The following is a 21995-nucleotide window of genomic DNA, read 5'->3' as shown; positions in this document are numbered from 1 at the left end:
TTTTTTTTTGTTCTCAAATCTTCATTCCCCACATATCTACCATGATCCCACATCCATTACTCTTATTCTTAAACGTTACTCACGCCAGACCAGTCTCACATCCATACAATTATGTGGGTACTCACACACTTTCATGCACTTGCAGATTCCATCTTCATACCTGTTGTGTCTCAATCTGTTTTGCACCAGGCATCTTTTTTCCCCTGAACTACTGTACTCTTTACTTCCTTTGCCTATTTCTCTCTCTTTTGTGTTGGTGTATTACTGCACTGAGGTACTTTAACTTATCTCCAATCAAAAGTCTCTTTTTTCACATCACAGAATCGGCTTTCTTAGCAACAACTTATTTTCTATAGTCTGTTCGTTAAACATTGCAGTACCATACCACTCTTCTTTTGATAGGTCATATTAGCACTTATTACCCCATAAATAAATAAATTATATATATATATATATATATATATATATATATATATATATATATATATATATATATATATCCAGAATATTGTTAACAGTAATAACGAATATTACTAAAGTATTTGCTCTATAGAAATTTAATACACACACAACGCATCTGCCAGCAACACACACACACACACACACACACATCTACCCTTGTTCATACTTACAAATATACACTCGTAACTCATTTATTCTGCGCCAGATTATCGTGCGGGTTACAGAATATATCGGACCAAAAATCAAGAGACTGAAGAGTATTTCCAGCCTGAAATTAATTTGCTTGAAATAAACTGTTGAAAGAATCGTGTAGTTCCTGGATTCTATGAACACAGGTAGGCGCAGGACTCTCTCTCTCTCTCTCTCGTTTAAATATCTCCATTCATAAGCTACCAATAGATCCTTAAATCTTTAATTAAAAAAAGAATAGAGGAGCCGCAGACAAAGGCAGTGCAAGAGTCGGGAAAACAGCACTTTCTGGCAACTGCATGGATGTAGCTTCATTCAGTTTTATATTTTCACTATTTTACGGCGTTCTTGTTAGGATTATGCATGCTAGATGATACTGCTATTATTTTGCTTATGTATGTGAGCTTAAAGTGATCATCTGCAATACAAATACCGGAAATAGATTTAATGATCGTGGCTTGTAATATAGTGTTGCCATATCTTGAGCCTCATATTTATTCCTACGTAACGAGGAGGAGGAGGAGCTAGTATTGGTTAGTGTACATTGAGGTATGGGAGTGAGTGGTTCAGCGCGTTTGCGGAGATTATTATTATTATTTTTTTTTTTTTACCTCGGTGTGACAAACCAACGCTTGGTGGAGGAACTAGTGCCTATTAGATTACTATGCTACTTCGACAGTTGACGTTGATGGAAGTGATAGTGAATTTAAGGAAATAGTCGTAAGAGGAAAATTGATCAGGTCGACGAGCAGGGTGGACGCACGAGGTGTAATGGCGGAAGGTAAGTTGGTTGAAATTACTTGTTGAACTTCAGTCTTCCTCGTTTTGCGTTTATTTGTATTTGTATACTGTGATTTTTTTTTTTTTTTTTTAATTTGGGTAAGGAATTTTGAGACTTCATTAGGGAATGAAAGAAACCTGGCACCTACGAGTATTTTGTTGATTGCATTTATTTTTTGTTTTCCTTGTTTGGCCTCTAGATTGAATAAGTCCCGTGTATAATGAGATGCTGCTGCTGCTGATGACACTGAGTGTGACTATGTAATTCATCTCTCACTCCTTCACCTTCCCTCCCTCTCCTCCACCTCCTTCCTCCCTCTCCTCCACCTCCTTCCTCCCTCTCCTCCACCTTCTCCCCTTCTTGCTCCTTCCTCCCTCTCCTCTTCCCACTCTCTTCCCACACTCTCTCCTCCTTTTCCTCCTCCTCCCTCCCCCTATTCTTCTTCCTCCTCCCTCCCCCTGTTCTTCTTCCTCCTCCCTCCCTCTCCTCTTCTTCCTCTTCCCTCCCTCTCCTCCTCTTCCCTCTTCCCTCCCTCTTCTCTTCCTCTTCCATTCCTCTCTTCCTGTTCTTGCGTACTTCCTCATTTCTTTCTTCCCTCTTCTCCTCTCCTTTCTTCCTCCTCCCTTACACACACACACACACACACACACACACACACACACACAGCCATTATAGCACTCATACATAACATTCCAGACACCTCATCATCATTCGTACTTAGCGAGCATGGGGATTGGTTAAGTCTGGCTGTCACTCTCCCCCCGAGAAAATGCGGTCCTGTAGTGGGCAAATTATGGTCTTAAACAAATGCAGATGTAACGATAGAGTTTGGTGTTTTATTATAATTATTAATTTTATTAGTATTATTATTGCTATTATCAGTAATAATGATAATAATAATAATAATAATAATAATACCCGGTAATAATAATAATAATAATAATAATAATAAGCATTTATCGAAGACGTATCCCCACCATGTGGTAAAGAATATATAGATATGCACTAATAAGTATGGCAATTTCATATAGCCTATAGAGACAAACTAGGACTCGTACACTATCTTTAAGAAGTGAAGATGATCCAGCAAGTAGTTTCCAAGATACAGCTATTTACAGATTAGTTTCCTTATATGGAAATAGCTCGTAAAATACAGTGTGGCAATTTCATATATAAGGACATAAACTAGGACTCATACTCTATCTTTCTGTAAGATATGAAGAGAATCCAACAAGAAGTTTCCAAAATATAACATGACAGGTTTGTCCTTATATGGTCCTAGCTGGTAAAGTACAGACAATATGGCAATTGTACATATACGGGCATCAACTACCACACATACTCTATCTGTGTGATATGAAGCCAAGCCACCTGGTAGTTGCCCAGATACAGGCCCGGACGGAAAGACGATGACGGACAGACAGACAGGGGCGATTCCTATATCCCCACCATGTGGAATAATGGTGGGGATAATAATAATAATAATAATAATAATAATAAACAGGCAAATAATCGACAAAAAATAACATTATCTTTTTGAAGACAAACCACGCCATTACTTCTTTCCATCACACGTGGTAATGGTTCAGGGAAGGTAGTGTGGAACTGGTATTAATCTCATTCACCCTAAGAACGTCATTTACACTATGTTCTCCATCTTCTGACCATTTTACTCATCCGCTCACTCGATGTAGTATATGACAAACCAGGAGATTATTTACTACGCTGGGTGGTAACCATGTAGTCAAAATACCCCTGGTGGTTTAGTGCGTTAAGGCGTTACACCCGGATTGAGTCTAAGAGTTAACATCCGAGGGATAGATGAGGTTTATTTGATCATATAATGCTACACAGGGGCAGGTGAGGCTGGTTACCCTTGCCTTAAACGTCAAGAGTGAGTCGCCTAGCCTCGGTTTCCTGCGTTACTGAGAGAGAGAGAGAGAGAAGAAAGTTGATAAGGTATTGGTAAAAGTAGATGAGGTTGAGAATTTTGGTGCTTGGAAAAAGTGTTATTTAGGAAACTTTAATAACAGTAGTGGTGGTGGTGATGGTAGTAATAGTAATAGTAGTAGTGGTGGTGGTGGTAGTAGTAGTAATCTGTATCTAGCTATCAGCCTGTCCGTTTATCCACTTATTTATGTCTGTCTCTTTCTGTTTACCTCTCTGTGTCTATCCATCCATCCATCAGTGCATCTGTTTGTGTCTGTGTTTCTGTCAGTCTATATCTGTTTATTAAATATAGCCAAGTTATCAGTTTCCTGTCTGTCCAGCATTATATTTATCTATATCATCCAGTCCTACAGTACCCCATCAGTATAGCAAGGTCCAGGGGCTAGGCTATTTCAATCCAGTCATTCAGTGTTACCGTGACCAGTCCCTCTTTCCTGAGTGGTATGTGGGGAAATCTGTCCTTGCGCATAAACTCTTATGAACCGAATCCAGTATGAGCGCCGTAACCCACTACATTACTCTCTCCCTCCCTCCCTCTCTCTCTCTCTCTCTCTCTCTCACAGCGCCACCACCACCACCACCACAACTCCTACTACTACTTTTATTCCTGCCGTCTCCAGAATATTTTATTCAACTGAGGAAAGAATTATCCTAGTGAAAGGGCTTAACATAACAAACTTCACTAACTGCCTCAGAGTGGGAATAACTCTGCCAGTCGGGGAGATCACAGGCCCGTAATTTTCAACAGAATTTTTGGGGGGCTAGACCAAATAACTCCGTAATATAGACTTAAAATTCAATCGAATTTTTCAATTTGATTTTGCTTAAAAGCTGATGTTTAATGAGCCATGTATGTTTAATGATGGAGTTGGGTGTTTAAATAAAAGGCTTCACTTTCTGCCAATCTGAACTTTCAACTCAAACTGTGACTTAGTTTAATAATTTGGCCATTTTACATTTTTGTTGCACTATGCTGCACCTTTACCAAGATTGTTCTTTTACGCCTGCGGTAGGATACAGGTTGAAATTTACCGCCCTGACTTGATTCCTTTGGAAATGATTAAATAATCAATATCTAAGTACTATTACGATTTAGTTTATGATCAGTTTGGATAAGTTTAGAAATATTCGATCAAACACACGTAGAACTGTTTGGATTTTCAACAAAACTACTCCAAGTTTTTCTTTCTTTTTCTTTTCAAGTTCAGCCTTATAAGCCCTCAATCTTAGTTGAAGTTTTGACAAATTAATATACTGAAAACATTGGGGGACTATAGCCCCCCCAGAAATTACGGCCCTGGAACAGACGATTTTATCTGAGAGTGAGTTATAGGAGCCTAGGAGTGTTAATATTCTCAGCGCTAGCCCTCTCATGCGTGGAAAAACTCTATATTTTTTGTGAGTGAAGGAGTGGATTCTGTCTTATTCAACAGTTAATTTACCTGTAGTGATTGCTTACCTGATTGCATACCTGTAGTGATTGCCTACCGTAGTGATTGATTACCTTATTGCTTACCTGTAGTTAGTTTACCTGATTGCTTACCTGATTGCATACCTGTAGTCATTGCTTACCTGATTGCATACCTGTAGCCATTGCTTACCTGATTGCATACCTGTAGCCATTGCTTACCTGATTGCATACCTGTAGTTATTGCTTACCTGATTGCATACCTGTAGCCATTGCTTACCTGATTGCATACCTGTAGTCATTGCTTACCTGATTGCATACCTGTAGTCATTGCTTACCTGATTGCATACCTGTAGTCATTGCTTACCTGATTGCATACCTGTAGCCATTGCCTACCTGATTGCATACCTGTAGTTATTGCTTACCTGATTGCATACCTGTAGTCATTGCTTACCTGATTGCTTACCTGTAGTCATTGCTTACCTGATTGCATACCTGTAGTTATTGCTTACCTGATTGCATACCTGTAGTCATTGCTTACCCGTATTCATTGCGTACGTGATTGCTTACTTGTAGCTATTGCATATCTGTAGTCATTGCTTACCTGATTGCCTATCTGTAGTCATTGCTTACATGTACTCATTGCATACCTAACTGCTTACCAGTACTGAGTGCTTACCGGTTGTGATTGCTTATTTGATTGCTTACATGCTGTGATTGCTTACCTGTAGTGATTGTTTACCTGCAGTCATTGCATACAGATTGCTTACCCGTTGTGATTACAACACTAAGCTTACTAAATTGCTTGCACGTAGTGATTGCATGTAGCGGTTGCGTACCTGTTGTGATTGCTTATCTGTTCCGTCCAAGAAAAAATAGTGGCTTTTCAGAATTGTTGTTTGTACCATGAGAGAGGGAATAGTGACAATATCAACCCTCAGACTCACTCAGCTGAATAAAATCGTCTGGCTTGTGCGAGAATATAATGAAAGAGAAATAGGTCTTTAGTTTTTAAAATGGCAAAGTCTACCCAACATTATTTTTAATTCGTTTTCTCTTAATACTTCGTACAAAGAAAACTTACCATTTTCATTAATGCTTCGGCAACTTCAACTTCCACCAGCGATTTCATTTCTTATTACTGTATGTTATTTAGGATCCTATTGTTGTCGGATAAGGATGTTCCTCAACACCTTTTCACTATCAGTTTATTTTTGCGTATGCCATTTTAATTATTGTTTTTATCCTAATTGTGCAAAATATGTTGGTAATACAAAAGAATAAATATAAGGGACTGGTAACACGCAAAATAGCTAAGGAAGAGATGTAAACAAGCATCCACACCCTACAAGAATATGGGCCTTAGTACCACCTTAATTATTATCGCTGTATTTATTGGTGTTCGTAATAGGTGATAGGTGGTGGCGACCATCATCCACTCACTCGATGTAGTGCCTCCTACTTTTTACTTCACCTTTATTATTCTTTTTCTGTCAGCCCATCTCTCATTTCTCCCATTTTTCCTGTCGCCTTTTATTACTCGTCTTTCGTTTTCAGGTGGCTTTGCATTAAATGGCAAGCCTAATGGCTTTCTGTGTCAGGAAACCAATCACAACACTGGGTGATAATTGTATAACAAACGGTTATTTTTTTTTTTTTTCCCTCTGAGGTCGCATCCCATACCTGGACACTTCCCTGGTCACGTCTTTCCTGTTCAGTTTTCTTATCTGCTGGGGCTGCTTCCCCTGCCTGGCCATGTCCTAGAGTGGAAGCCAGTGTCAAAGCTATACAGCACAGGAGGCAATTTTTTTAAACAACCGTTTTGACATTCCCTTTTGCTATTGAGTCCATATGTAGAAAAAAGTTGCCCATTAAATCTCCACAACTACCATCAAAGCTGATTTGCCATTTTCCTCTACAGTAGCAATTGTTTAGAAAAAGTTGACATAGTGGAACATATCTCGTACTTACCTAATGAGGAGTACCAGTGCCGTGCAGGTCCCCATGTTATGTGTTGACAGTGTGTGCTGATAGATCTAGTATATAACAATTTCTAGACATTTGGTGGTGGTGTTGTTGCTATTGCTCTGCCTCCATCTGTCTGGTCAAAGTCAAACAGAACCATGAACCACAAGCAAGCAGCAGCCCTCCTCTGGCAAACAGCACGGCGCCAATTTGCCAGGGTCACAAAGGTTCCTTCCACATAGTGAGAGGCAGCGAAAATGGAGGAGGCATAGATCCTTAGAGAAGTATGTGTGTATAGAAAATATATGAGGCAGTCTACGGTCCGGACTTTGACTACCGCACTTGGTAAATGTGGCTGAGTTCTAAAAGTCCTAAAATATCACTATTTTTCTAGACATTTTAGTGCTGTAAATTGGAGGAACCAGGAAATCAGCCTTAAAGGTAATAATGGAACTTTCTTTACATGTCAGGGATGTTTCAGTTTCAAAAATGGAATGAGAGGATGGAAGAAGAAAGTCAGACTAGAAGATTGTATGTGAGTGAGGTGAAGGGAGAGACCAGTGATGAGATGGAGGGATGGAGTGGAGAGAGTTAATAGAGAGGGGTGTGTGGGTTGGAGAGAGAGCAGACAAAAGACAGAGGACATGACAAAAGAGAGGCAATATGTTTATGGCCGCTCCTTCTCGTGCAGTCCACCATTTAGGTTTGATCAGTGAAATTAGTTTAGTCAGGTTAGATTAGTTGGGTAATAAAAAATAATCAAAATGACCTTAGTTGTCTGAAACTTCAGATTTACCATTGTTTTTATACTGTGTTTACCCAGCCCTGTGTTTTTAGTATACAGTATTGAAGAGATTTTTTGTAACTTTGCAGTTCTTAACAGTCAAGGATTTTTTTCCCCCCTCACTAAACTAACCTAACCTGCCTGTAGAGTATGTAACCTTATCTGCTGTACCATATGTAATCTACCCTAAATACCTCAACCAGATTGTTTTTATCTGACGGAACTGAGCCGCTCCCACAAAAAGAATATATACAAAGTCGTGGCTGCATGATATTCAGTGAGCCTTTGATGAGCTTTAGCTGTGGGGTAGGAATGAGGCTCCTTGGTTACTAGTCAAATTAGGCAGCTGGTCTGGCAACATCTGGTCACCAGCTGAGCTGAAAGGGCCCAGGGATTTTTCTCAGGTCAGTGTAGATGCAATGTAATTCAGCTATTAATATCATGGTTTGGAAGGGTGTGTGAAAGGAGGAAATTGAAAGTAAATGAAAATAAGAGTAAAGTGATGAAGTGTACGAGGTTGGTAGATGGAAGGCGAATGAATATAGTTTTGAATGGCGAGTTGCTTGAGGAGGTAGAGTGTTTTAAATATCTAAGGTCACATGTTGCTGTGGATGGAAGAATAGATGCAGAAGTGAAGTTTAGAGTAAATGAAGTAGGAAAGGTGCTGGGAGGAATGTGTCACGGGGTTTTTAAAATATCACGGTAATTTTGATATAAATAATGGTTAAATATTATTTAAATTGATAATATTCAATAATATTGAAGAGCAGAGACAATGGTTGTCTCTGCGCTTCAATATTATTGAATATAAATATCAATTTAAATAATATTTAAAGCATATATTTCAAAATTACCGTGATATTATAAAAAGCCCCGTGACAATTGGCGACCTCATTCCAGGATATTAACTCCTAGCTCTAAAGCTATTCACGAGATAGTGCTCACTCATTCATATTTAGGTATTTATCATTAAAGTTTATAGGCACAAGCTTACTGGTGTTTACCCTTAATTTAGCAAGTGAATTTTGCTTTATCAATCCATAGAGTACTTAACTCTAGTTTATTCTTGGTAACGCCAGACGATTTTATTCGCTCCTGGGAAGTCGCCGTACCATTCTGTTTATTATTGAGTCTTCCCAGTCATTTACATTTTTGATTTATTCTTTGCCAGTTAACTAGATAAGACTGGTCACCACTAGCTTGTGTCTGTACTCTTTACTTTTGTTTATTAGTATTCGTCGCTAAGCAGTCAGTACTCAATTTCGGTTTGCTTAATAAATTAGCGCCATGGCTACTACTGTATTTTTACAGGAAGCCAAAGATATGGGTCTTTCGGACCCAACCGAAATTAAAGAGTATATACTCTCACGGCATAATCAGGAACAGCAGCGCGAGAATGATGCCCGTGAAGAGCGTAAGATTCAGCGCGAATGCGAGCGAGAACAGCGCGAATACGAGCGAGAACAGCGCGAATACGAGCGTGAACAGCGCGAATGCGAGCGTGAACAGCGAGACAAAGAACGAGAACATGAACTTGAAGTGCTGAAGCTCAAGCGAGATTCCTTGGCTTCAGACACGTCTGGTGCAGTTGGTCAAAGCTCCACGAGCGTTCTCCCTGCACATGTCCTGGCGACCCCACGCATCAAGCTTCCTTCATACAAGGAAAGCGAGCGAATCGAGCCGTACATAGCTCGTTTTGAGGACATGGCAGACTTATATCAACTGGATGAGGCAGCTAAGCGGCTTCAGTTTCTTAGCCTATTTGAGGGCCCTGCCCTCGATATTCTCCACAGAATTCGTGGAGACAATCTCACATATGAGATGATGAAAGCTGCACTCATTAAGGCGTATGGTCTCACAGTAGACGACGCCAAAGTTCAGTTCATGCGAGCTCGTCTCCAAGACAAGGAGACAGCTGTTCAGTTCCTTGATCGTCTCACAGCTTACTTAAATGAGTGGATGGAGAAAGATGAAACTCCTTCCACGCGTGAGGGGATAATTGACCTTATGCTGCGTACACAGCTAGAGAGGTCGTGGCCTGCTGAGCTCATAGCACAGCTTAAGATCTGCCAGGTGAAAGATGCCAGCCAAATAGCAGGGAAGGCTGACGCATTCTTTACTGCATACGGGTATCAAGCTCGTAAGCAAAACACCTGGAGCAGAAAAGATACTGCTAAGTCTGGGAAGCCGTCTCAGACTGAATCCCAGCACCAAGGCCGTTCTCAGAATAATGGCCAAGGTCCAAAACCGCAGTGGAAGGACCAGGGGCAAAACACTCAGAAACCTGAGTGGAAGAGGTACAACAAGTACCCTAACCAGCAGCAGTATCAGCCACGCAATCGACCGTCGGGACAAACTTTTTCACCACCAGCTCAAAAGAGGCAGGAAGCGAATGCAGCCTTCATTCCTCAGCAGCAGCCTGGTGGTCACGTCCCTACCAGTGTGGGTACTTCCCCACAGTTCACTAGTCCCACAGTGACAGTGAACCCCCCTCCACAGATGGCCAATGTTCCATCTTATAACTCACAAGGCACAATGTTTGCCACATCAATTCAGCAGCCTCATGAGTGGCTAGCTGCTTCCTCTTCAGGCCCCACCACAGGTGACAGTACCTTCCTTGTTCAGCCAGGGTTTGTGGGAGGCATTCCTGTGAAGGTCCTGAGAGACAATGGTTCCTCAGGTTGCTGTGTTAAGCAGAGTTTAGTTCGGCCTGAGCAGTATACAGGTCGACAGATCCATGCAAAGCTTATTGATGGATCAGTGAGATTGTTCCCTGAGGCATGTATCCAGGTGGCATCTCCATTTTATACTGGTACGACACTTGCGGTTGTCATGCCAGAGCCTCTATTTGACTTTATAGTAGGCAATATTAATGGAGTCAAGGATAGTTGCTCCGATGACGCTACTCAGACTTCGGCTGCTGCGGTAAACGAGCCATGACTGAGGCTCCAGACTGTGTCACCCCAGTGATCATTGAATCGCCGCAAGATCTGATGTGTAGTCAAATTGTTGTGCAAGAACAACATTCTGACCCGACACTTGCTACCGTGCGGAACAAACAAAAGGGTCGAGTGATTAAGTATTCACGGGGAGGTCGAGCCAAGTTCCTTCGCAAACAAGGACGGCTCTACCGTGAGTCACGAACACCCGAGGGCGAGGTTCGACTGCAGTTTGTCGTTCCCGCCCAGTACCGCCCAGCAGTGTTACAATGGGGTCATTGTCCAGCCTCAGGAGGTCACCTGGGCAAAAGGAAGACCCAGGGCCATATCCGAGCTGACTTTTTCTGGCCAGGGATGGGACGGGACATAGATAGTTTTGTCCGTTCCTGTAGTGTGTGCCAAAGTATCACCACTAATCAGGGACATGCCCTTCCTGTGCCATTTGTAACCACACCTGTAATCTCTGAGACAGTTGAGAGACAGGGTAGTGGTGAAGTGGGTGCAGACCTGACGTCTCGCCCATTGGCCCCACAGGACACATTATGTCCGGGGCCTGTACATACATAATATGTACCGTAGGTTAAGGGGGAAGTTGAGAGGCGACTTGAGGCTATGGAAGACCCAAGTTTGCACAAGGATTCTCAGCTTTCCGGTACTAATATAAGTATTGTATTGTAGGTTAAGGGGGAGAGAGAACTCCGCAGAGGCGACTTGAGGCTATGGAAGACCCAAGTTTGCACAAGGATTCTCAGCTTCCCGGTACTAATATAAGTATTGTATTGTAGGTTAAGGGGGAAGTTCGAGAGAGAACTCCGCAGAGGCGACTTGAGGCTATGGAAGACCCAAGTTTGCACGAGGATTCTCAGCTTCCCGATACTAATATAAGTATTATAGGTTAAGGGGGAAGTTCGAGAGAGAACTCCGCAGAGGCGACTTGAGGCTATGGAAGACCCAAGTTTGCACAAGGATTCTCAGCTCCCCGATACTAATATAAGTACTGTAGGTTAAGGGGGAAGTGAGAACTCTGCAGAGGCGACTTGAGGCTATGGAAGACCCAAGTTTGCACAAGGATTCTCAGCTTCCCGATATTAATATAAGTACTGTAGGTTAAGGCACAGGTTGAGGACCCGTGTGCGGTTCGAGGCTATGGAAGACCCGAGTTTGCACAGGGATTCTCAACTGGCCGACCATAATCGTGTGCTAAAATTAATGGCGACCTCGAGTGTACTTTTCATAGCATGTACTGACTGCTAGCCAGAGAGAGTAATTGTAACATAATAAGAATTTTGTCTCATTGACACTTTTGATGCTCCACCTTAATTGGTTTTGCAGGTTCAGCAATGGGTGTAGCAGTTTTGCTGTGCGGACCAGCTGATCATCTGCCGCACGCTGCTGCCTCTTCTCCTCTGCCTTCGTCGTCGCCATATTATTTACTGTGTCATTTTACACGTAGGTACAGTTACACTACAACTGTCACACCTACACCGTGTATTACATACACCACGCTACACAACAATTAGTTGTCAGTGTAAATGTAGCGAATTTTCGCTCAGTTTGACCTGAGTACAGGATTTTCACCGTCGTCACGGAGTTTTTCCCTCAAGCTTGCTTCTATTAACGTAAATACGAGGTTTTTCGCTCACTGGCGACTGCGATTTTCTCCTGTAGCAGGATAGCACACACACACCACAGTGTGAATCTTGTGTGACTGAGTTAGGATTTATATATATGTATATTGAAATCTTTCTTCTGAAGGAAGAAAGATTTAATTTTCATGGGGCGTAATGTCACGAATCAATTCGCGACATTTCCTTTTTGTGAGAAGCCACGAACTATTAGTGGAAAACTCACTGTGTATCGCTCAGTTAACCGTTTCTCTCTCCATTCCGGGGTATACTTTTCAAATAATTCGTCACCGTTTTCAAAAAGTGACCGATTTAATGCACGTCACTAAGTGCGCTACTGAGCGATACAATTATTTCTTTATCGTTTGCCTCTGCTTCATTCAACCGTTAGCCACGCCTTCTTCCGGTGGCCTGTGCGTACTGCTTATGCATTATTTGAATTCAGTTTAGTGTTTGCTGTGACGGAGACAGGACCTGTGCAGCAGTGCGAGAGGTCAGCTAGTACCCATACTCCACTTACAGTTTCTCCAAGCTCCCACCTTTAGTTCTCCAGCTTTGGGTGATACACCGCATTCATTGACTAGTATTTCCTTTGTGTATTTTGTAGTCTTAAGAGTTTAGTTAAGGTGTTTTTCCTAGGCGTAAGTATTTAGCTTCTGTGTGAGTGAGCGAGTGCGTCTCATTTAATTTGATTTGAAATGTAATGTTAAATTTGTTTTTGTAATTAATAAATTTAACAGTTCTATTTCTTGAGCTTAATGTAGAGTAAAAATCTTGTTTCATTTCTCCATAATTAAGCTTATTTTCCATATAGCTCCTAGCTTGCATAAACGTTTGCTTTCATAACTGGTACTTAGACCAGTCTTGTTGTATTAACTTAAAATCCGTTGTGCCAGGAGTTAATGCATCAGCAAGAACCTGATGTTATTATTATTAGTATTAGTTATTTATTGTCAGGGGTGATGTAACTTTCCCCAGAGGCTAACAGTACAGTAATTCAGCAATTGTGAGTAATTAGTCTCTGCTGTGTACTGTTGAGAAAGTTTATAAATTCTCGTTCTTAGAGAATCGTGCACAAGCCAGCGTAAAGTAATCGTTGCTTGATGTAGCAAGACAATCATTGTCTCTGCGCTTCAATATTATTGAATATAAATATCAATTTAAATAATATTTAAAGCATATATTTCAAAATTACCGTGATATTATAAAAAGCCCCGTGACAGAATGAAAAAAGTGTTTAGATGTCGTTCGCTTAGAATGGATGTAAAAAGAAGGCTGTATGAGGGTGTTGTGGTACCGACTGCATTATATGGGGCTGAAACATGGAATATGGGTGTAGCAGAGAGGAAAAGTTTGAATGTAATGGAGATGAGGTGTCTGAGGAGTATGTGTGGAGTGACGCGTATGGATCGAGTGCGGAACGATGAAGTGCGAAGGAGAACTCGAGTTCTTCGGGAGATGGCTGGTAGAGTTGAGCAGAGGGTGTTGCGATGGTTTGGGCATAGCCTATGGAGAGAATGGTTAATGAGCAATTGGTGAAAAAGATAACTAGATCTGATGTGAGAGGTGTAAGGCTGAGAGGAAGACCACGAATAGGATGGATGGACAGTGTGAAGAGAGCGCTGGATGCGAGAGGGATGTCTGTTGAGCAAGGAAGAGTGGCTGTGCGTGACAGAAATAAATGATGTCTGTTGAGCAAGGAAGAGTGGCTGTGCGTGACAGAAATAAATGGAGAGAAATTGTGAAGGAATAAGTGATGACGCAGCCCTGAGGGGATATTCTTCCGCATTTGGTCTGATCAGCTAGTCAGGTCAGGTGCGGGTAAGGGGATGGGTCTGTTATGATGTGGCAGGGGTAAACCAGCTCTGCTGTCGGGCCCTGCTGCGGATGTCACTGATTGCATTACGCAGTTGACCCTTGTGCGGTGTGGTGCAGTGAGGATCTGTCCATTCTCCCCTTGGGGCTAAGATGCGAATGAATGTGTTTGAATGGATGAGTAAATGGGGAGTGTGTCGTCCTGTCTCGGCTACCTCCCTTTCCTTGGGAGAAGCAGCCAAGGTATATAGATAGATAGATAGCCATTCCAGTGACACTTTTAGTCTGTTTCGTTCATTTTTGAAGGCTCCAACATGCATGCATCAGCCTTGGGCACCAAATGGCAGCTGTCCATGCTGTTCGATCTCTGGCAGCTTCTCTATTTAGTCCCTTATCCCTGAGGTCACACTCAATTACCTTGTCCCACGTCTTTTTAGGTTTACCTCTCGCATCCCTATCCCTAACATTAACACTTTAACTTTCTGTACCCAATTATCATCCCCCATCCTCTCCACATGCCCAAACCACCACAGTCTACCTCTCCTCATCACAACACCAGTACCGTATACTCCAGTCTCATCCTACTCCTCAACTCTTCCATTAAACCTAGCCCCCCCAGGCCTTGCATTCAGGGATGCACTGCACATCCACCTGATCGTTGTCATTCCTGTACGTTCGAGCCTGTGAATATCCTCTTCCTTTACTGCCCAGGTCTCACGACCATGCAGCATTACACTCCTAACACATGCTGCATACAGAGATACCTTAGCACGGAGGAAGAGACCTCTCAATGTCAGGAGAGGCAACAGCTCCCTGAACTTCTTCCAACCACTCCTCGCTCTAGCCACAGAGCTATGGTAGCTCCAGCCCTACCTCCAGCACATAACATGTCCCAGACACATCTGCTGCCTTCCCCAGCTCCATCCTGCCTATTGCCCCGCTCACAGTAGCAGCGTATTATTATTATTATTATTATTATTTAAATCTCAGCCACTGATTGGTCAGTTTTTTTTTTCTCTCAATCCTGTATTTGTATGCCTGGTTAAAATATCTCTTGGTTACATAGCCACTGTATGCACATTCTTGGTACTACTGGTATTTGCTTGGGTATAATTTCTCTTAAGTTATTCCTTTGTTGTTACTTAGCCACTGTGTGCACATTTTTAGTACTGTATTATAGTCCTGGTAATACCTGTAGCTTTTCTATTATACCAGTATTATATATAGTTTTTCATTGTAACATTGGTTCTCAAACATGCCCTGGTCATTCCCTACATTAGGCTGCAAACCTTTGATGATTTACCTCACCAACCCCGAGACGGAAGAATTTCCACTCCCTCCCGTTATGCAAGTTCCTTTAAATATTCTAACTATAGATTTCAGAGCGCTGTGGTGTGATGTGGATGTGTTAGAAAGCGTTAGGAGAAATACGTTGAGGTGGTTTGGCCATGTGGAGTGGATGGAGAGTAAGAGACTAATGAGGACAGTGTATGTGAGAGGTGGAGGAGGGGAGAGAGAGGGAGGAGGCTGAGGATGGGTTGAAGGGATGGACTGTAGAGGTAGGCTATATGAGAGAGAGGGGTGTGAGCTGGGGGGATGGCAGTGAAATGGCGGGGGATAGGGCGACATGGAGGCGATTTGTTTGTGGCCACCTCTTACAGGATTAAGGCGTCTGACAATAGGTATGGTAGATACATTCCAGAGTTATTTGCTTCCATTTAGTGGTATGTTTTAGGGTATATATTAAATTTCAGCCCCAAATTTTACACACACACACACACACACACACACACACACACACACACACACAGTGAATGTGTTTTTTGACATGTTCAGACTGAATTAAAAGGGATCTTCTCTATGACTTCTCCAGTGCAAATGCCTCGTTTACTTCTTAGTAAATAAAGGGGTGAGGAGATTATTCAAACGCTAGCTAGATCCATTGTTTTGTCTACTTTTAAATACCTAAATTTAACCTAACCAAATTTAACCTAATTTTAATGAATATGTGATGGCAGGAGGAAGTAAGAGGTGTAGAATCCATCTCTCATCTCCAGTTTACTAAATACTAAATGAGCTGTTGCACCGGAAAAGTCATAGGGAAGACCTGAAAAAAAAAAAATAAAAAAAAAAGCACAAAGCACAGTACATTTTTTTTTTTTTTTTCTCAGAATTTTGGGGCTGAAACTTACTATGGCTCTGCCCCTTTTTAATGATTAACAGCAAGAAATCTGGTTGTGGTGATGTGAAAATTTAAATTTTTTTACAAGGAATATTTGAGGTATTCTTTTATGTAGCATGATAATTTTCTGTGAATTAAATTCTGAACGTAAAGATAAACACAAATGGATTTTTTTTTTTCCCTAATTTTACCCCCCTCCCCCCTCGTCTTATTTGTTGGTTCAGAGGAAAGATTTGGGGACATTTTGATTTTTTTTATGCTCATTTATCAGAAATGCCTTATATTGCCATTTTCAACCCACATTCCTAGGGTGACAAAGCATTTCCAACGAAAATGATAACTTAAAAATCGATTAAATATATGAAAAACCATTACTAAAAATGTGCATGTAAAAAAAGAAAAGAAAAAAGGCCACATCAAAACTGGGTATCTGACTGGGAGGCCTTTGCCTTCCCAGACCCATGATGCCCTAACCATCCAGACCACCACTAAACCTAACCTTGAAAGCTACCATATTCAAAACTTGGCTAGTCACCTACTTTAGAAAGCCACAACTGCATTGGCATGTTCAAATCTGGTGGGGACAGGGACGCCTATAGCCTGGCACAAACATGGTTAGGGATCTGCAGAATATTATTGCACAACCAGTGTCTCACGTCTGTGTTATACCAGCACAGTGTGTCACACTTAGGACACTCCACGTCAATAGCTACAGGTTGAAAGAAATGTCAAGGCTTGCCAGATTATTTCAATAACAACACTGGAACATGTCCCGCTGCATAAGACCATAACCTTCATGCAACAGGAACATGTCTGAAAAGACATGCTACCTATCAGTGGCAAACAGGGTAACAGCCAGTGCACCCAGGGTGTCATGTCATCATTGATTGGCTAAAGGATTAGTCATGCTTCTCTCATTGTTTCATTAAGGTAAGATTGATTGGGAGTGCCACGGTAGGAAATAACAATCAAGCTTCCTATGATCTCCAGGCTTTCAAACGCAGTGTGTCCAGGCATCTCGAAATGATCTGATCTTGAATTTGGCTCTCTCTTGTATTTTGTTTTTCTTGAAGGGAACAATTTTGCGGGCCCGTGGCCTTTGGTTCCTTCTTCCTCACATAAAAAAAAAAAAAAAAAAAGCAGGTCGACAGAGAGCATCACAATCACAGATTAGTTTAAAGAAGCTTTCACAAGATCCAGATCCCTGCACCATAGTCATGATGAGGGATTTTTATGACAATCACGCAACACCATAAATACACATTTGTGATGAAAGTGCTGTAGAAAAGGCTCCCTAGTTTGATGGGGAAATGTCGTAGAATGCACTAGAAATGCTGTATGGTGTTTGTGACCCCAAGGAAAAAATATATATATATTCCCAGATTAAAAGTTGAAGAAAACATTGGGCAACAAAATATCAAAACTATAATCAGCAGTGCATGAAAAAAGCCACTTTGGCCTTATCTGTTTATTCCCCCCCTGGTATGTCCAAATTTCCCCCCGGGGGAGAAAACCCTATCCCCACTCCCATTTGGGAACCCCTGATGTTGTAGGTTTGAGGAAATCAGCCGTTTCAACAGCCAAGGTGTATAGAAAGATAAGACTGCATCTCAACTACAGCCCTGTGCCCTGGCCACTGCAGATGAGTAGGGCCGAAGGACCCGGATTCCCTGACAAATGATGTGTGTGGCTCACATCGCGTTGTCGTACCGAAGGGTCGTCGACGCCACCGCCAGGTGGGTAGGGAGGAGAAGGTTAAGGTATTTAATAAAATCAGGCCGTCACGTAGGAGGGTGCCATCGCAGCCATAGTTTGGTAACGGCAGTATGAGATAACGATGACTGTCACTGAGTCATAAAACCTGCCCGGGGAAACGTAGATCACCGCTAATTTCACTTTTATTCTCTATCGTTTCCCAGTATTTATGTATCACTTGTTTCTTACTTTCTTTACTCATTCATTGGTTAATAATAATAATAATAATAATAAGGAAAGTATATCGGGGAGAACTCGGCTTTGGCAATTTCGGTCCACGTAGTCAAAACAAATGCTGGATATTTTGGATCACTTCAGCCAAAAAGTATAAAAAGGGAGACTCGTTTGAATTTCTTCAGTTGAGTTGCAGACGCAGTTGGGTGTGGAGTGAGTGGATTCCTTCTCGGAATAGTACCATCGATTATTGAGTGATCGTTATTGTTTCCATACTTCAGGCTTGTCTGTGTTCAAACAACATGTGTATTTTCCCGCGTTGGGTGCCGTGGAAGCGAGGTTTTGTGAAAACTGAGCATCGAAAAATAACATATTTGTTAAACAGTTATTTGGGGTGCGGGGCCAACGGTAAGGTTTATGATATCGTGTACAACGGTAAAGCTGCGTGTCTGAAAATTGGTAGGTCTGTTCTTCAATTGGAAAGTTATAATGAAGAAGCAAAAATTCTAAGTCGGCTTGGTGGGGCTGGGGGAACGCCAAAAGTGCTTGCTGTGGCAACAGATTATCCGATATTAATAACTACGCTATGTCCCGGTGAGACGTTACTTGATTGGTTAAAAGAAAACAAAGTTCTGACCAAAGAACGAGTTCTGAAGATACTGATAAAAGTTGCCAGGAACATAAATCAGATACATAAAAAATGTATCATTCACAGTGATATCAAATCTGACAATATAATGATTGAATTTGCCGATGACGAACCAAAAATCAGTATTATAGACGTTGGTATGGCCTTGCCCGCTGGTGACAAGTACAATTCTGAATTCATTGATCCTTCACGAATGCCCAGCTATCCATGGTATGCCCCAGAAGTCTTTAGCAACGGTTCCGCCACAACAAGAGCAGATGTGTATTCCTTGGGCTACCTGGTTGGAAAGTTGGCGTTGCAGTTGTTGGAGTCAAAGGTTATTGCTTTAGATTTGTTTGATTTATCCCGCCGAATGATGCACATACTGGTGAAAAAGCGACCTAGTATGAAGGAGGTAATAGCAGAACTCACCAAAATGCAGCGAAAATGATCACTACGGCTGGGATAACAGGACTTTTTTTGCTGATTATTTTCCGATATTCTTACACCTGGTCTGATTGCCTTCACCTGTGGGCCCCATCTTGGTTGACCTAATGGAGTGTGTAGCACGTCCTAACCAATTTATGTATCTTATCTTATTGTATCACTTCTTAGCCCATTTATATATCTTACTGTATCACTTCCCATCCCATATGTGTATCGTATTGTAGCACTTCCTTGCCCATTTATGTATCATATTGGAGCACATCCCAGCCCATGTATGTATCTTATTCTAACACCTCCCGGCCCATGTATGATTCTTACTGGGGCACTTCCTAGCCCATTTACGTATCTTATTGTAGCATTTCCTAGCTCATGTATGTATCTTATTGCAGCCCTTCCTAGCCCATTTATGTATCTTATTGAGGCACTTCCTAGCCAATTTATGTACACTATCTTATTGTAGCACTTCCTACGCCATTTATGTATCTTATTGAGGCACTTCCTAGCCAATTTATGTACACTATCTTATTGTAGCACTTCCTACGCCATTTATGTATCTTATTGAGGCACTTCCTAGCCAATTTATGTGCACTATCTTATTGTAGCACTTCCTACGCCATTTATGTATCTTATTGAGGCACTTCCTAGCCAATTTATGTACACTATCTTATTGTAGCACTTCCTACGCCATTTATGTATCTTATTGAGGCACTTCCTAGCCAATTTATGTACACTATCTTATTGTAGCACTTCCTACGCCATTTATGTATCTTATTGAGGCACTTCCTAGCCAATTTATGTGCACTATCTTATTGTAGCACTTCCTACGCCATTTATGTATCTTATTGAGGCACTTCCTAGCCAATTTATGTACACTATCTTATTGTAGCACTTCCTACGCCATTTATGTATCTTATTGAGGCACTTCCTAGCCAATTTATGTACACTATCTTATTGTAGCACTTCCTACGCCATTTATGTATCTTATTGAGGCACTTCCTAGCCAATTTATGTGCACTATCTTATTGTAGCACTTCCTACGCCATTTATGTATCTTATTGAGGCACTTCCTAGCCAATTTATGTACACTATCTTATTGTAGCACTTCCTACGCCATTTATGTATCTTATTGAGGCACTTCCTAGCCAATTTATGTACACTATCTTATTGTAGCACTTCCTACGCCATTTATGTATCTTATTGAGGCACTTAATTCCTAGCCCATTTATATATCTTGTAACACTTTCAAACCCATTTGTTGTCTTTGTTTCGGTATGCCTTTGAAAATCTTGGAAATTACGTCTTTAGCTGGTCCAGTGAGGAGAGATTTCTTAAAGTGGAGAGGTTAGATGAAGTATTTGTATTTTTACTATATTGAACCCACTGAGCTCAGTAGGAGAGGCTTTCTCATGGGTAGCGTCGCGTAGTTTGTGTGCCTCCTGCCAGGGGCCAAGGGCGGCGCTGATGATGTATATGCACTACACCCAAAGCCCGCGCCTTTTGAAATCAGCTGATGAATTTGGAAAATGTAGTGCCACGGTCCAGTGCTCAGCATACCGGTTTGTGGGCAGGAGCGAAACTGAAGTAGGAAACCAAGAACAGTGTTGCATTGTCATGGTGGTCGAGGCGAGGAGTGCGGGTGTTTCAATGTGGCGCTAAGTCGCATGCTCGCTGTGGAGAGCAGAAGATAATACTAATCGGCTGAGAGGAGGTGATAGCCCTTCTCTACCCTTCAGCCTAAGAAGAAGGTGACAGCCCGACGTTATAAGAAGCTGAGACTCTATTTTGATTTTATGTCCAGCCCTCAAGAGCTGTGAATATATTTTAAAGACGAACACGATATCGTTTACTGAAGTAAGTGTGCATGTTCATAAGGGTAAGATGTGAAGAGCTAACAGCCAACCGTACGTTATAACAGGTGACTAACTTGATAAAGGAATTGCAGTATTGTGTATGTGATGCTTAGACTTCCCGGAGTTGAAATACATTGCATCTAGAGGGGAGGGAGCATGAATAAAGGTACCGTACCATACAGTGATCAAGGGTGGTAAGTTGTGGACACGTGGATGGGAGTCGGGTGCACCAGCCATGCCCTTTCCCCCCTTTTCTCCTTTCCAAGATAGTCCTTAACATGTCTGGCATGTTAATACTGTAATATTTTGATAAATGTAAATATTTCAGTCCTGTTAAAAATTTATAAAAGCTCTACGTCCTTCATATTAGACTGAAATGCCTACAATATTTTATGCAAACCGTGTAGAACCCAAATATCAACCATATAATATGCACTGAATTGAGGGAAATCTTTAAAATGTTACCCAGTATTTTAATTTCCTGTCTTTAATAAGAGTAGACTTCCAAGAACAGAATAGCTCTTTATACGTGAGGTTCTGTATTATAAAAATCTTCAGTTGCTTAGAAAAGGAAATGGATCAGTCCTCTACAATGTGTGCACGTTTTACATCTGTTGGGGAGCGCGGTAGCTCGGTGGTAGGGTGTCGGGTTCGTAATCGTGAGGTTGCGAGTTCGCGCCCCGCCCGGTGTGCTGTGCTGGGAGGGGTAGCGCTTTCCTGTAACCCTACCAGGGCTATATGATCTTATGAGGTCTAGCTCGGGGATTAATCTTTACATGTCTCCAGGCTTTCTCATATACTATCAAGCCTCTTGTACCTCACAGTATTGACAGTTCATCCCTCCTTGAAATTGTCAGAGATGTGCGTTGGGGCCTACTTTGGCGGATGAGGGGCTACTGTGGCGAATGATTGGACAGTGTCTGGGATTATACGTGCCTTATTCCGTGCCAAGAGAAACTGGACTCCACTTGCTCCACCCACCTGACCCACGCTGCCTCCCACACCAAAACGGCTAAGTAGACCTTTCTCTCTCTCTCTCTC

Source organism: Coenobita brevimanus, chromosome 116, assembly GCF_032717465.1.
Source record: "Coenobita brevimanus isolate Jiangsu-jjx chromosome 116, ASM3271746v2, whole genome shotgun sequence".
Lineage (NCBI taxonomy): Eukaryota > Metazoa > Arthropoda > Malacostraca > Decapoda > Coenobitidae > Coenobita > Coenobita brevimanus.
Note: the sequence above shows the minus strand (reverse complement) of the source record.